Source organism: Cupressus sempervirens, chromosome 9 (genome assembly GCF_028749045.1).
Source record: "Cupressus sempervirens isolate cs-2001-9-10 chromosome 9, ASM2874904v1, whole genome shotgun sequence".
Taxonomy (NCBI): Eukaryota; Viridiplantae; Streptophyta; class Pinopsida; order Cupressales; family Cupressaceae; genus Cupressus; species Cupressus sempervirens.
In genome coordinates, this window is record NC_143126.1 from 15,022,085 (window position 1) to 15,037,529 (window position 15,445).

The 15,445-nt window shown below is 42.1% G+C and overlaps 1 protein-coding gene across 2 annotated transcripts in view; it reads left to right on the forward strand.

Moving 5' to 3' along the window:
• LOC149537412 (DHHC-type zinc finger family protein) overlaps window positions 1-15,445 on the forward strand; it is a 50,524-nt gene that overhangs the window by 31,784 nt on the left and 3,295 nt on the right. The gene's annotated exons all lie outside the window — the stretch shown is intronic.

The following is a 15,445-nucleotide window of genomic DNA, read 5'->3' on the forward strand; positions in this document are numbered from 1 at the left end:
GACCTCGAGAGCTAAGTGGCAATCTTTCTTTGATTGTATGACAACAAATAGCTCTTGCCAAATCTCTTCATGTTGGCATATTGTAGATGCCTTCTCCATTTGGGCATTCTCCAAGGAAATGGCTACCTTCTCATAAAACACATCCCCTAAGCACAACTCCATACCATATAGTGCAGAAAGCACCTTACCATGTTCACCTACTATGGTGGGGTGTATTGAATGATAAACCTCCTGCAGCTGAGGAGTCTTAGTAGCTGACCATCCCTCAACTCCAAAGCACTCTGCAACCTTCTCATGGTCCTTCCTACATAAATTTTAGGACTTTCTCCATCTGAATGATGACTAATGGTGCTAGGCCAATGTCTATCTGCCCTAGAGAGTTCTACTATCCCTTGATTGACCATGGCACTGTTTGCTAATTTCAAAAAGTATTATTGTAATGAGCCCAAGGCGTCATTTGGATATGGTCTGGAAACTGTGATGTGTATCCTGCTTCTCCTCTACTCCTCTTAGCAGTGCAACTTAAGCTTTGGCCTTAGCTGTAGCCTATTGTACGACAAGCACAATATCTTGCTCGCTAGGTGTTGTAATCTCTACAAACTCCAACTCTAAGCACATAGGCCTTTCCTTGGCTGCTTCATCTTTGCTAACCCTCTTGCGTCTCCCTCAATGAACTCTATTTCTAGGTGATAATGATGGAGGGGTGATAGGTGTTGCTCGGAAATCCCTCAAACAATCATTTGCCTCTGCTTTACCTTGCTTGGTGACAAGCAATTGTGACACCGACACCTAGTAGCTTGGCAATTGGCATATTCACACTTAATAGGCTGACGCCTAACAGGCTAGCATTTAACAACACCTGGCAGGTTAGCACTTGGTAGGTTGGCACTTGGCAAGCTAGCACTTGGTAGGTGCAGACTGACACATGGCAAGTGTAGGCTGGCACTTGTTAGGTTAGCACCTAGAAGGTTGACACTTTGCATTGGGTAGTTGGCATGGTGGCAATGGACTGTGACGAGTATGACAATTGGTACAATGGTGATTGGCAATGTGTTCATTGGTGAAACCATGTTATGTTTAGAGCTACTAATTGAATGACATGTGACATCACTGGTGCCTAAGATGTTAGTGGCATTGGTAGTGATACTAGTGGAAAAACCACTTCTAGCATTGCTTTTGGGAAAATTGCCATCTCTAGCAGTGGTACTGGCATAATCATCATCTCTAGTGGTGCTACTGGTGGTCTGCCACCTCTAATGATGCCATTGGTGAAATAGCCAATGATGACGTTGCTACTAAACAACTCCTGCCAGGGTATTGCCACATTGCTGCCAAGTCCTTTACCCAAACAAATTGCTTAACATGTGCTGAGAGCCAAATGCTAGACAACCAACCTCAAAATTGAGTTGTCACAAAAAAGCTCCATACACCATATTGCCAAGTTGCTGAGTGTTGGGCTATTGAGGGTGTCTGTACATTGTACAACAAAATATGTGCCAAGGGGAGAGTGTCATCGGTAGAAACTGTAGCCGACAGGGTGTTGTCGTCAGTAAAGATTTTGTAGCCGACGGACCCCTTAGAAAAGGTTCGGCGGAAAGTATTTATACCCCGTCTGGGTTCATTGTAAATCATCTTATCTTATTTGATCTTATGCTCTGTATATAATCTGTTGGCATATGTGAATAAAGGAGTACTGTTGCTGCTGTTCCTGTTCATTATTTGTGTGCATTACTTAAATAATCTATGCAGTAAACATTTGGTGCCATTGCCCTATGAACCTGGAAGGAGGGAGGAATGAAGCATAATGCCAAATCAGCTTAACAAGGATCGAAATAAGGTAAAGGGAAAAGATGGAATACGCATTGCGCAAGAAAATTTAATTTTGGCACAGCAAGCCGACTGCCGAAGGAGGTTCTAGAAGATTGCCGACGGACACAAAAGCGTGGAAAGATTGTTGTAGGACACTCGGCAGCGGGTGGAGTTGGTGGAAGAAGCAAGGGAGGAGTTTTTGAATTTGTATTCGCCGAGGGAAGAGAATCCAGACAGAAGAGAATCGATTCGCACGGCTCGGACTGCCGAGGGAGCACGAGCGTGGAGTGACCTTTTTGTCTGCAATACACTTTCGAAAGGGACAACTTCAGAAGATCCTTCTTCACCAAGGTTCGCAGCTATTGAGACCGTCGGTGTGGGAGAGCAGACCGTCGATGTGGGAGAGTTGACTGCCGGTGTGGGAGTGTAGATCGCCAGTGTGGGAGAGCAGACTGCCGGAATGTAGACTGCCAGTGTGGGAGAGCAGACTGCTAGTGTGGGAGCGCAGACCGCCGGTTTGGGAGTGCAAAGCCACGGTGTGGGAGTGAACAACGCCAGTGTTGTAGGACCGAACAACACCTATGCACAAAACCCAGTAGTGATGACAGGACCAAAGGAAAAGTTACCGAAGTTTGATGGTGATGGTACGGCCGATTCGATCCGACACTGTAAAACATGCGAAACGATTTGGAGGGCAAATGGCATAATAGATACAAACGAATGGGTGTGGCAGTTTTCGGCAACCCTATGGGGTGTTGCAATCGATTGGTTCGCCGATGCAGATCCTCAGAACTTAACCTCTTGGGACAACCTTAAGGAGTTTACTGTCGAATTTCAACTATTGCACGACGATAACGAAATTGTTGCAGAGAAATACAATACAAAGCAAGGGAAGAATGAAACTGTCCACGTCTATGCCAAGAAATTAAAAGATTTGATAAGTAAAATGGAAAATAAGCCGGTAGACGGACTGCAGAAAAGATGGTTCGTGTAAGGCCTATGCCCGAAGTTGCGGAAGAAGATGAAAATTGTGCTGCCGTCGTCATACACAGAAGCATACAACAGAGCGATGAACTTGGAAAGCGAGTAGAGGACGAAAAAGAAGAAGAAGAATAGTTCCTTCGACTCAGATGACGACGCATCCTGGGGAGAGGATAGCAGTGATGATGAAAATAGTAGCAAGAAGGTCTGCGCCCTACAGAAGGACATGATCCGTATGATGAAGGAATTTAAAAACATGCAGAAGGAGACAAAGGGAAATGAGCTGTGGTGCACGGAATGTAAGACGAAAGGTCATACTAAAGGGTCCTGTCCAAAGAATCAATTTTGTGAGATTTGCCAGATCATGGGACATTCCACAAAAGAATGTCCCTTCAACATGAAAACCAGAGGACCTCAACAAGTGTTTCTGGCACAGGTAGCTTCCACGTCAGGAGGGAATGGAAATGCAAATATTGATGGTGCCACTTCAGGTGGGTACAAGAATAATAGCAGAGGGCAAAACAACAATAAAAATGTGAACAATAACAATAACAATGGCAACCGAAGTTGAATCCAGTATGATGCAAATGGACGACCGATCGTTCAATGCCGAGCATGTAATTTGTGGGGTCATTTTGTGCGAGATTGTACAACGGCAAACACATTGAAATTATTATGCAGATGGTGCGGACCTGGCGACCATGAAGATGCCAAGTGCCCAAAGTCCGGAATAAATTTGATCATTGTCAGGACGGACGAAGAGGAGGTTCTGGCAATTACACGAAGGCAAGCAAAAGTGTACCTCGACCCGACGGAAGAAGAGAGGAAATTGGGGGAAGCGCGGGCAGAAATTGAAAAGGTATCACAGGTAGAAACATCTCAGTTGACGAACACCACCGACACCCCGATAAATAACTCCACGGAACAAAACATCATACGGTAGATCTTACAAACGGAGGTACCGGTCAAGATAAGTGACCTTACAATGCCCCACTTATGGACGACCATTCTGAATTATACATTGTTTCCGAAAGCAACGGAGGACACAAGAAAGGACAGGAGTGAAGCGATGGCAACAAACCCAATGCTTCTGACACTCATAATAGGAAGGCATCCGACGATCGTCGAGATGGGGATTTTGGGAAATGTTTTGATAGACACAATTGTCGACGGAGGGTCCGGCGTGAATGTGTTACCGGAGGATACCTGGAAGAAGTTGGGAAAGCCGACGTTGTGGCCACCTACGTTCCAGTTGCTCACGACAGACCAGCATGGGATCAAACCATTGGGAACCTTGAGGTCACAACCAATAACTATTGGAACGCATCCATTTTTATTGGACTTCGTGGTCATTCCATTGAAAAGAAAAGGATATGATGCTATTTTGGGATGGAATTGGTTGGTGCAAGCAAAAGTAAAACATGATTGGAAACAAAATACCCTATCAATGGAGCACGGAGGCAAAAGATTCATAATTGACTTGCACACACAAATGGTAGGTGAGGAGGCAGCATCATCAAATTCAAATGGTGAAGGCGAAAGTGACGACGAAGGAAAGAAGAGAATGGAACAGGACGAAGGAGTATTGAGAGTAGTAGGATCGAATGATGACGACCTAGACTTGGTGAATGGCCTTTTCCACTGGCAGATAGAAGACTACGAACTGTTTCCAAGTTGTAATATGTTAAGGGTTGACGAAGGTGAGAAAACACAGGAAAATGAATGTTCGAAAGAATACAGAGAAGCGGAAGAAGGAAAGGTGGTTACGGCTGAAGCTGTGGGGAAGAATATATAGTCCGAACCTAGGAAAAAGAAAGATCCCACTATCCGGTACATGGTGAACGAACCGCAAAGAAAGAGAAGAATACTCCGCACCATAAAATTAGTTGAAGGGTGCCGACAACAAGGAAATAATCTAGATGAGTGATGACCACAGGCACAATGGGCCACGGAGGTGACACAGAACAGACGCAAAGCGTGGCGTGATAAGCACTTGGAATTGAATAGGTTTCAGCTGGGGCAGTTAGTGATGCAGTACGACGGATGACATGAAATCAAACCAGGAAAGTTTAAGGTCAAATGGGTAGGACCATACCAGATTTGGGAGGTCGGCGACAATGGAGCAATACAATTGTGGACCTTGGACGAGCAAGAAGTGCCTCAAGCAGTCAACGGGTCGAAACTGAAGATGCACCATGCTAGGAAGACTCCATCGTCGTCCCAGAATGGCCAAGTCCGAACGACTCCCTTGTTGCAGAATGGCGAGGTCTGGAGGCAAAATTGAGGTGTTGTATTTTTTTATTTAAAAAAAAGAATGGAAAAAAAAGAGCAAAAAAAAGAAAAAGGAAAAAAAAAGAAAAAGGAAAAAGAAAAAATAAAGCAGCAAGCAAAGTGTGGTTGCGGGCTACTGCTCTGCGGGCAGGCTATCCCGCGGACACCTATCCCGCAAGTGGTCTTGTGGACACCCCATGGCATCTTGTTCTATGGGCTGTTATTGCTTTCCTGTGGGCACTTATTGTTTTACCGCAGGTGCCTACTATTTTTCGCGGGTAGGTGGTTGTTGGCTTTTTTTTTGTTTCTGCGAACATCTTAACTAAACTTCCGTGGACAGTTTTGCTTCTACGCGAACTACCTATCCTCTCGTGAGCTGAGTTTCTCCCGTGCCCTACCTTTTCACTCTTCGCGGACGGGTGGTTGGTGACGAGTTTGCTTTATGTCCGTAGACTCTTCTGTTCTCCCACAGTCTTTTCTTGCCTTCCGCGATTTTCATTCCCCCATAGTCTAAGCGTCTTTCCGTGAATGCTCTGTTCATGTCACAGATTAAGTTTATGTTCTCATGCGGGTGTCTCTAAAGTTTATGTTCTAGCATGGTCGCTATATGGAGCAGGTTACCTTATATCCCTTCAGATTGCAACATTCTCCTCGAGCCTTGACGTGCTCTCCATCAGCACTCTGCTTATTTTCATGTTCATGTATGTTGCTTGGCTCGTGAGGTGGCATTATGTGAAGGACAAGACTTGTAGACGACATGCTGAGTTGTTGGCGGTGAGTGAGTGCTTTCATCTGCTTTCATTCCCTCTTCCGCAGAGGTGTGTTGAGTTCGGCGGTCGGTGTTTAAATCTCGTGGAGTGAGCTTTCAATCTCCCACAGATAGATCTTAAAGCAACAGGAAGGGAGCCATTCCATACGGTTAGGAATTGGAGAGGGAGAAGAAGATTGCAGTACACCAGTAGACGTAGAAGAAGGGTGATAGGAGGTTTTCTAAAAAAAAACGACGACAGATTGAAGCAGTTTAGAATGAGTAACATAGGTGCCAAAAGGAAAGGAAAACATCAGCGGTTGCCAGAAAGAGTGTGGGATTAGAAGAAAATGACAGAAATAGTGTGTTCCATGCAGTTTTGTGTGGGTTTTGGAGTGCTAATTTGGTCTTGGCGGCGAGGGAGCGCACCTGGGGCGCTGCCCCTTGACCCCGCTAGGGCAACGCTCCTAGACCCCCAGTCGTTGCGGTTATCAGTCGTGGGAAGAGTGACCGTTGATAAGACTTGGAGCTGCTGCAGGCATGGAGTGTCTGTGTACCAGAGGCACTTGGAGTAGTTGTTGGATGTGAGGCTATCTTGGTGGATGCATAGAGAGCTCGGGAGGAGTTGATCATCCAGTTGAAGGCAGTTCAGTGATGCTTGGCTCAGGGTACCTAGAAGTTGGAAGCAGAGAAAGCGGCATGGGTGGCTATCAAGGTCAGACAGTATTGTGTTCGCAGAGGCTGGAGATGCAACACATTTTGGAGACCAGTTAGTGTATTCTGTTTTGTTAATCTGTCCTGGATATGTTGTAATTGTATTTTGTAATTGTTGTCCGGAGACGACTTTCTTTTTGGGGGGGATGATGTCATCGTAGAAACTGTAGCCAATAGGGTGTTGTCGTCGGTAAAGATTTTGTAGCCGACGGGTAGATTATATTGTTATGTAGCCGATGGACCCCTTTGGGAAGGCTCGGTAGAAAGTATTTATACCTCGTCTGGGTTCATTGTAAATCATCTTATCTTATCTGATTTTATGCTCTGTATGTAATCTATTGGCATATGTGAATAAAGGATTACTTTTGCTGCTGTTCTTGTTCATTACCTATGTGCATTACTTAATGAATCTATGCAGTAAACAGAGAGCTATGTTGTACGCTAGTCAAAAGGTTTTGTAAATTGTGTAATAAAGGAACTTGCGAGTAATTGTTTGGTTGAGTCTACGCATTGTGTTGGAAGGTTCATTCACCGTACATAATGGTTGAAATTTTGAGGAATTACTGTATAGGAGAAGTCTTTGCTTTGGGTTGTGTGTTGTGTAGCAAGAAGATCCCATACAATAAGAAGATGCATAATGGAAAGAGGACCCTTCACAACAAGAAGAATCCATACACAATGCTAATTATGTGAAAAAACCGTGAGAAGTATGGAGTGAAGTGTTCCTCTTCTATAAGTAGATATTGTAGTAGATACTGTAGTATCTACATGTTTTCTTAATTGACAAAAAATATTGTTAGTTAGGGTGCCGTATTGCCAGTTTCCAGACCTTGTGGCCAATTGCTAGTTGCCCATAATTGCCAATTGCTTTATTTTTCCCTTCTGGTCTTTTCTTTTCTTTGAGGGAGTTTATTCCCTTAGACGCTTCAGACCATTTTTAATCTTAGCCCTGACAATAATTTCTTTAATGGTTATACTAATACTCTTCATTACTTGCACTTCGATATTAGTTCCTTCTGTATGGGATTCTAGTTGTCACCAATTGAGATGACCTTCAAATTGTTTTCATCAACCAAATTTAGATTCCTTAAATGTGGCCCCTCCATTGCCAACATGCTTACTCCTTTCTTCTTTGGGTAGTTAACATCTTCATGGTTCTTGGACACCACTTAGATAGCAAGCTTGAGTTATTTTGATTGCTTTAGCTTTTGCAGTATGGGCAAAATGACCCCATTCATTGCACTTCTGAAATTGGATCATTGGTCTTCCTTTTTCATTGTATTGATTTTGTTTTCTTGTACCACTATTGTTATTACCTCGCTTGTTGTTACAATATCTATAAAAACCCTCAACAGGCTATATCCTTAACTATTTACCGCTTGGGGTAATTAGATTAATGCATACAGAGAATGAAACAGGAACATGCAACAAAAGTACTCCTTTTTATTATTCGCATATGCCAAAGACATTACATTATGCTTCTGATGATGATTATAATGATAATCCAAAGTTGTACATATACATATACCATTCCGAAGAACCTTCCCGAAGGGGCCCGTTGGCTACATAACAATTATTGAAGGGGTCAGTTGGCTACATAACAATTACTGATGACATCAACCTGTTGTCTACACAATCTTTACCGATGTCCCCCCCAAAAGAAAAAGTTGTCTCTGGACGACAATTACAAAATATCCAAGACAAATTAACAAAACGGAATACCTTAATTGACTAACTACAATAGATAGATCTATTTCTGTCACACCACTTTCACATTCGTTTTGTGCCTACATCAAAACTGGTCTCAAAATATGTTGCATCTGCAGCCTTTGCTAACACCACTGTTTCCTTAGCTGACCTTGATAGCCACCCGTGCCGCTTTCTCTGATTCGAACTCCTGGGTACCCTGAGCCAAGTGTTGTTGAACTGCTTTCAATTGGATGATCAACTCCTCCTGAGCTCTCTATGCATCCACCAAGACAGCTTCACGTCTAACACCTACTCTGAGTGCCTCAAAGCGTATCACTCCTCTTGAAAGGCTTGCTCTGATGTTCTCTTCACCTCTGGTACACATACACTCCATGCTTGCAGCAGCTCCAGGGCTCATCAACTGGTCATACTTCCCACGATTGATAATTGTAGCGACTGAGGGTCTAGGGAGCATCGCCCCCAGCGGGGTCGAGGGGCAGCACGGGTGCCCCTTGTCGTGATACAGGGCAAGGTCGAGGGGTAGCGCCCCTACTGACAAGACAAAAATCAGCACTCTCAAACCCACAGAAAACTCCATGGAACACACCATTTTTGCAATTTTCTTCCGATCCCACACTCTTTCAGCCAACCACTTACATTTTACTACTTTTTATGTCTTTCCCTTCCCATTGGTATCATATGTCACTCATTCCGAACTGTTTGAATTTGTTGTCGTTTGCTTTTTTTTGCTCCTTTCCCTTTTGACTGCTTCCTTCTGCTCATATGCTACACTCCCATGGCCGTACGCTAGTCAGAATCAAATACTAGTTTCTGCCACTAGCCGTACGGTTGCATTCAACAACACTTCTAGTCTTTGAAATACCGTATGGTAGAAGCACTTCACCTGCTCCTACTTGGGTAATTAGATTAATGCATATAGACAATGAAACCGGAACATGTAACAGCAGTACTCCTTTTATTATTCACATATGCCAAAGACATTACATTATGCTTCTGATGATGATTACAATGATAATCCAAAGTTGTACATATACCATTCTGAAGAACCTTCCCGAAGGGGCCTGTCGGCTACATAACAATTACTGAAGGGGTCTGTCGTCTACATAACAATTACCAACGACATCAACCCGTTGCCTACACAATCTTTATTGACAACATTAACAAACATCAATTTGCTTTTGCTAATCAACAGTTTGATATTTTGTCGAACATTTGGCAGGCAAATTATTATCACTCAATAAATAATGCTTTAGATTCACAGCCAGCTGCTCACAATGTTAATTGATTAAATCTTTATCAATTTGGACAAATGAACACCACTAAACAATTCAAAAGTAATTCTATAATTGATGGCAATGCTACTAATATCCAATTTAAAAATTGACTTTTGGAAATTGACAAGAATGCAATAATGAACCTAGAAATTGACTTCTAACAGATGAAATATGGATTGCAACTCTCAAGAAATAATCCAATTTACTCGCAGGTTCAGAAATACATGCTCCTCGCTTGTAATGCAGGTGCTCTAAAACCTGATTGCTGCCCTCCAATAATTGATTGCAGCCTTCCACAAAGTCTGAAATCGCTGCCAAATTCAGGGACAACAGCTACAGTACATTCCTCTTTAATCACACCAAACAGTAGACAATAATGGCGTTCTAAATCACAAATTCTCCAGCCACAATGAAATTCCCAGGTACAGTACATAACAGTTGGGAAATACTATAATTTAATTAAGACAATTCTTAGAATTAATTCACAATACCTCAGCTGTGAATTACCAGACACTTCTTAATTCCAAACCCTTATACTTCAGCAAGGGCAAAGAAATCGGCAAACTTAGAAACTCTTCGCAGGCAACAAAAAAATAAAATCAATCAGTTGCTTTAGTCATCAAATGGGCTCATATTTATAATCTCCAAATGATACAAAGTTTCCCAAATGAGCTTCACTTAAGAAGCTTCCCACACACAACATTGAAACATAATAAAGTGCCATTATAAACTAATTTAGTAATTGCTTTTGGCTCCAAAAATGACCTTTTCCACTATAACTTCAAATTCTGACATGTAAGGCCACTGTTTCTTGTTCCCATGATTTAAAACTTTCCCTCCTAGTTCCAACGAGCTATGATACCGAGGTGACCAACCAACAACACCAACAAAAATAACAACCTCAGCGTATTTAGATGAATAATAAAAATAATTCACCCGTCTTGCAAAAACAACTGAAGAAGCATCAAAATCGAAATATGACAACACCAAAGTGATCCTGATGAAAGACGATGAATGAACCTGACGGGGTGACTTACTATAAATAGACGCTACTTCCAAGATTCTTGGAGCCCAAACTGGAAGCCCGAAATAAAAACTAAGAGCACCCTCCAACTCCTCCTCTAACTCAACTAAGCTCATCAGAATCAACAGATTAACTTACTATAAATAGTAAGTCCCTTAAAATGGAGCCAAAACACACCGTAGGCTGTTGGAAAGGCTATAACCACACAACTAAGACCCTCAAATCCTACTATCAGCTCACGAGGGTCGTGATGGTGAACTGACTTAGCCAATTATAGAAACTTGCTAAAAATGGGGACATTACAGTCCTCCCTCCTTAAGATTGCTTGTCCCCAAGCAGTCCTAGAGAAAAAATGGACATCACAATCCACTTGGATCCCAAAGGTAGAACTGCGTACTATCCCTGCTGTTTACAAACAACTCTTGTAGCACCAACACTCAAATAAGGATATCAACATCAGAATCATTTGAAAACTGACCCGAGGCACTGATGAAGGCAACAACTCATCGGAACTCAACCCAACTAAAATACCAACTCTGTCCACACCTGAGTCTCCATTAAATTGACACTCACACCCAACTGCGCTGTGGAGATGGTAACAACCATAAGTACCTGAAGGCTGAAACACTACCACCAACTCCAACCTTTGCCAAATTGTCCTGGGTGTGTAGATACTACAAGGGGCCTACTTTGCAGTTATTAATCCCATCTGCAAAAGATGGTGCTAACCCATCCCATAATGGATGGCATGAAACTAGAGCCAACCCACACTGAAGTGAAAAGAAATCCTTTACCTGTGGGTCAAAATAAAAGTGATGAGCACTCCTTACAGTGTAATGTCGATAAAAACTGCCGATCTCTGTCAAGGGCTTATCAGTATCAGTCTGCGAATTAGAAGATGGCTCCAATCTCTGACTCTGAACTACTGGTCGGCCAGGATCTTGGGCAATCCTCTTAGCAAACCCAACCTCGAAATCCTTGTGGGGAAGCATAGTAGACAGAGTCTCTACAATCTTTCCCACAAATCTCTGAATGGCACGAGAGCCTTGGATGAGAATACCCTCAGACACTCTGTATAAATCCTTCCGCACATCCAAACTCTCCAAAAGATACTCCATGAAAGACTCTATGCAGTAGAAATTATATGTGGAAGCATCAACTTGCTCCCCTGCAACCCACAACTGATCCCTCTGAAAATGTGTCACCGCTAACTGTCTAATGCTATCAGTTGTATGAGATGAAGAAAAAGATTTGCTTCCGATAGAATGAAGCAAATCAACATGAGAGCTCGACTCCACTGATACTCTTACTTCATCCGTACCTATTGCATCCATATCTGAAATGGATGTGTTTGCTACATCATCACGTTTATCATCCCCAATCGTAGAAGCAAACTCACCACCAACCACAATATGAAAATGAACTGGATCTGGGGTTGGTGTGTTTGAACATGCTCCAACTCTACGGTCACCTCATCCAATCGTGACTGTGACTCCTAAACAACCGAGTACATTGAAGAGAGCCCACAGTCACCTCAAGCTCTTGGGTGAGCTCAACCACGTCCTCCCCTTTCTCTAACAATGTCTCATAACAGGTGCTACCCCACTCTAGAAGGTAATCCCTGTCAGCAACTAGCTGCAAATAGTTATGCTTTAAGATTTTGATAGCCTCTTGAAGTGCATGAACCTCTGCTAGAGAAAGAGTACTATCACTGTGTTCATCAGACATAGGAGCACCCCAACAGATGTAGCCAGCATCTGACGAATCACATCATAATGCTCAAAAGCTAAAGAGATGTCACTTTCACTCACCTTTAACTGACTGGTCACATGATGCCTTTGTAACCCCTGCCTCCTATGCAAGCTCTTTGTCTCACTAATTGCATTGTGATAGGAAACCGAATCAGAACTACCCACCACAAGATCACTCACTACATGTGTGCTATCGACCTTGCACAACTCTGCATCTGACATCCAACTGCTATGTACGTCAATCAACTCCTCATCTGAAGAAATGGAAGCCCTCGCAATATCGATATCTCCGCATGTCTCAGCTTCCACCTCAAAATATAGATCCTAGGACCCATCCAAAACCTCCTCGGAGTCATCAGTTGATGTCTGGCAAGGGATATCATACCCGATGCAACTCATATCATCATCAAATGTGTCCATACTATATGCATCCACATCTCGTAATAAAGCCTCAATTGCTGACACCTGACTCTGCTGACTCAACATCAAATTGTGAACCGATAATGCTAGATTATGGACCCTCTTCTACTGACTTTGTTGTATCACCCAAATCATCAACATCAAAGCTGGGTGATTGCATACATGCATCAGTCCCACTTGATGAAGCAACTGCCTCCTGCACCGGAGCAACACTATGACAACTCACATACAAATCTCCAATAATAATCCCGTCCTCGAGAGAGTGTGAAGTATTAGTAGTAATAATTGCATCAACTGTCTGTACACTAACTTTAGCCACAACTCTGGGAGCCTCAACCTGCTGAAGCTCAATGCCGCTATCCACTAGGGGTACTGACATACATATCTACTGATCTCTGTGAAATGAGTCCATCATCAACATTGCGGATGGGGCTAGCAGGTGTTGTACTAAATATAGGTACATCAGCATCGGGAAAACTCAAGCTTCCTTCCCTGCAACCTCGATGTCGACCTTCTAAATGCAGAAACCATCTACCTCGCTGCACTCGCAACTATCGTGGGATCCGACAAGCTCTCTGCCAACCTCTGTTGATGAAGCTTCAATTTCTCCAAACTCTCTTGCAAGGCATTCATTTTTTCGCTAAGTTCCTCATTACTCCACTGACTTTTAGAACTGCTAGTCCTATGTCTATCTATAGTTGGAGAAAATAAAGTGTTGGTCACTCTAGAAATCAAATCTGAAAATCTTCAAAGTCAGTACCAAACAAAATAAAAACTGAGTCCAATTCCTGTAGGTTGGCAGGAAACCGCTCTGATACCACTGTAAAAACCCTCAACAGGTTATATCCTTAATAAACATCAATTTGCTTTTGCTAATCAACAGTTTGATATTTTGTCAAACATTTGGCAGACAAATTATTATCACTCAATAAGTAATGTTTTAAATTCATAGCCAGTTGCTCACAATTTTAATTGATTAAGTCTTTATCAATTTGGACAAATGAGTACCACTAAACAATTCAGAAGTAATTCTATAATTGATGGCAATGCTACTAATATCCAATTTAAAAATTGACTTCTGGAAATTTACAAGAATGCAATAATGAAGTGGGAAATTGACTTCTAACAGGTGAAATATGGATTTGCAACTCTCAATAAATAATCCAATTTACTTGTAGGTTCAAAAATACATGCTCCTTGCTTATAATCGTAGGTGCTCTAAAACCTGATTGCTGCCCTCCAATAATTGATTGCAGCCTTCCACAAAGTTTGAAATCGCTGCCAAATATAGGGACAACAGCCACAGTACATTACTCTTTAACCACGCCAAACAGTAGACAATAATGGCGTTCTAAATCACAAATTCTCCAGCCACAATGAAATTCCCAGGTATAGTACATAACAATCGAGAAATACTATAATTTAATTAAGACAATTCTCATAATTAATTCACAATACCTTAGCTGTGAATTACCAGGCACTTCTTAATTCCAAACCCTTATACTTCAGCAAGGGCAAAGAAATTGACAAACTCAGAAACTTTTTGCAAGCAACAAAAGAAAATAATCAATCGGATGCTTTACTCATCAAATGGGCTCATATGTATAATCTCCAAATGGCACAAAGTTTCCCAAATGAACTTCACTTAAGAAGCTTCCCACACACAACATTAAAATATAATAAAGTGCCATTATAAACTAATTTATTCCAAAAATGGCTTTTTCCACCATAACTTCAAATTCTGACATGTAAGGCTACAATTTCTTGTTCACGTGATTTAAAACTTTTCCTCTAGGTTCCAATGAGCTATGATACTAAGGTGACCAACCAACAACACCAACAAAAATAGCAACCTCAACGTATTTAGATGAATAATAATAATAATTCACCCGTCTTGCGAAAACAACAGAAGAAACATTAGAGTCGAAATCTGACAACACCAAAGTGATCCTGATGATGAAAGACGATGAATGTACCTAACAAGGTGACTTACTATAAATAGACGCTCCCTCCAAGATTCTTGGAGCCCAAACCGAAAGCCCAAAATAAAAATTGAGAGCATCCTCGAACTCCTCTGACTCCACTGAGCTCATCGGAACCAACCGATTGACTTACTATAAATGGTAAGTCACTCAAACGGAGCCAAAACACACCATAGGCTGTTGGAAAGCCTATAACCACACAACTAAGACCCTTAAATCCTACTATCAGCTCATGAGGGTCGTCATGGTGAACTGACCTAGCCAACTGCAAGAACCTGCTAAAAATGGGGACATTACAATATCCACTAGTCAAATGGCTTGAGTTAAAAGGTGGTTTTGGTGGTGTGCCACTATTGTTTGTACTATCTTCATTGGCTTCACTTTCAATGTCCATTGTCGAATTGTAAGCATCAATGTATTAGGATGGGTGTACTAATTTCATATTACTCCTCAATGAGGGAATTAGATTTTCAATGAATCAATGGATCTTCAATTCATTTGTCGGCTAGACCTCCATCTTGCTACACAACTCCTTGAGGCTACAATGTAAGCCTGTACAATCTTGTTATTTCCTTGTCTACTATTATAGATTTCAGCCGTAATATCCTTGTTGTCCCCAAGGGGTTCATAATCCTCCTCTAATGCCTTCTTAAAAAATTTCTGAAGGTTCTATGTGCTTTTTATCCAAGCTTGAGAACTAACCAATGGCTATTCCTTGTACCGTGGTAGAATATGCTCTTAGCAAGTAATGCTTATCTACT